The sequence below is a fragment of the Octopus sinensis genome, linkage group LG12, assembly GCF_006345805.1.
Source record: "Octopus sinensis linkage group LG12, ASM634580v1, whole genome shotgun sequence".
NCBI classification, from domain to species: Eukaryota; Metazoa; Mollusca; class Cephalopoda; order Octopoda; family Octopodidae; genus Octopus; species Octopus sinensis.
In genome coordinates, this window is record NC_043008.1 from 43,069,266 (window position 1) to 43,071,765 (window position 2,500).

Consider the following 2,500-nt stretch of genomic DNA (forward strand, 5'->3'; position numbering starts at 1 on the left):
TGCATACATACGTACACACACGCGCATATATATATATAAATATATTATATATATATATATATATATATATATATATATATATAACATTATATATATCATATATATATATATATATATATATCATATATTATATATATCTCTATATATATATATATAGTATATATATATATAATATATATATATATATATATATATATATATATATGTATTTATATTATATATATATATTACAAACCCAAATCCCCAAACAAGACTGCTTAGACGATGCAGAGCCCCTAAAAACTGAGGGTTGTATTGGCCCCACTCCTCGGCTTCCAGTCACCCCAGACTAGCTATCCGGCTTAACTTCATGTAATTTATTTATACATGCGTGCATACATGCATACATGCATACAAGTATACATACATACATACATTCATACATACATACATACATATATATATATATATACATACATATATATATTTGTAGGAGCATGTATGTATATATCTCCATTCTCTCTCACATTTTCAATTTATGTATCTATCTGTATGTGCTAATTAAAGATGCATAAATCTCGCATTTGCTCGTCAGATCGATGTAAATTAATCAAGGAAAGTTGTTTAGTGTTAATTAGAAATTTATCTGTCTTAAGATCAACGTCTATGTGAGATGCATGTAGCGAGTAAATGAATCCCAGATATACCAATATTAAGAAAATATGCATATATTTACCTCACAGTTGGCCTTCCTGGACATCGAGATGTTTCTGTTACAACTAACTTCTGAAGCAGTTGTGGGAAGATTCACCTTCCCATAATTCCTTATAATCAGTGGTTGTCGGCCATGAAACGTTTAATGCAAAAGGTGTGTGACGTATAAAGGATACGAAGGAGGGAGTGGGGAAGGCTTCTTCTACTCTATACCTGAATAAAGTCTGTAGTGCCGAGATAAGAGAAATGGCTGCAGGGCGTTTGATTAAGAAACACCTTTAGAGAACAACATCTAATTAGAGAATAGTTTGATGGTGAATTCTCTCTACCCCTTCTGTATGTGTACACACACACATACATACACATATTTTTATAAGTATATATACACATAATTATCTATCTATCTATCTATCTATCTATCTATCTATCTATCTATCTATCTATCTATCTATCTATCTATCTATCTATCTATCTATCTATCTCTCTCTCTCCTATATCTATCTATCTATCTATCTATCTATCTATCTATCTATATATATATATATATATATATATATATATACATACATATACTCATATACATACATATACATACATACACGCATATATGTATTTACATATGTATGTATAATGTATTAATACTGAAATTTTATCGCGACAGGTACATTCAGTTTCAATAAAAACACTTCCCTCTCATTCTCCTCGCAACGCAAGTCAACGCTACTCTCTCTATCTCTCTCTCTTTATATTATACATATATATATATATATATAAATATGCATGTAGGTATATACATGTATATATATTATATATAATATAATATATATACTATATATATGGATATATATATTATGCATACATACATTCATATAGATACAAATATACACATCACAACGCGCATACATATATATATATGTATAACTCCCATGTATACTTAAATGTACAAGGTTACACACATATACACACACGCACACCAACACACACACACACTCACACACATATATACACGCGCGCGCATCAATAAGATTGTGGAAGTGTAGGTGCGGGTCTTGGTGTTTCTGTGAAATCTCTTTTCTGTTTCTCCGTGTTTGATTATCTGAGTAGATTAGTGTGTTTGTGTGTGTGTGTGTGTGTGTGTTCCATGTCTTTCTCTATATGTCTGTGTATACGTTGTGCTGGAGGAGGGTGACGTGTGAGTCGGTGTTCGTACGTAGGAGGGGCTTGTAGGGGCCCGGTGGGGTTCCGAGGCGTGTGTACTGAACAATAACTGGTTTGCACTTAGTGATGTTAGCAATGTAGATCTTACGCCTAAATGAAAGTTTTCTGTTACTTCCACTTGGAATGATCTAACATTAATTCCGATGGTTAAACAGATGGTTTAAACCCAAAGACGAGAACCCAATATATTTGGATAATTAATCACAATAAATATCTCCGCAAATAGCATGTAAATCGACAAAAATAAAAGCAAAAACACGCGCAGTTTTGTATTTATTTAGAATACATCTATTTCGTGTTTGTCTTCGAGATATTCCACTCTGGATTCTCTTGCAATGAACGATGAGTCGGACGGCCGGTTTCGCAGAATCTAATTGATGAATACGTTTTATGTATGTGTCTGAGTATGAAACATCTCTTTCTGACTACGTCTATGTGTACCTATGTTAATGCTTGAACTTTGTACATGTATGTATGTGTGTGTGTGTGTCTGTGTGTGTGTGTGCGTACGTGTATTTGCATTTGGTTTTTATAGTAGTTATGTAGGTTTTGTAAATATATCATCGTCTCACTGACTCCGATTGTGCAT

General features: G+C 32.4%; 1 protein-coding gene across 3 annotated transcripts in view; it reads right to left on the reverse strand.

Moving 5' to 3' along the window:
* The window catches only part of LOC115217894 (dopamine receptor 1-like), a 258,651-nt gene that overhangs the window by 120,600 nt on the left and 135,551 nt on the right, over positions 1 to 2,500 (reverse strand). Inside the window, exon 1 of one of the 3 annotated variants that reach the window (XM_036507883.1) lies at positions 716 to 766. The exons of the other annotated variants lie outside the window; for them this stretch is intronic. The gene's annotated coding sequence lies outside the window, so the exon portion shown is untranslated. Of the gene's footprint in view, positions 1 to 715; positions 767 to 2,500 lie in introns of those variants that run through there. 3 annotated transcript variants of the gene reach the window in all.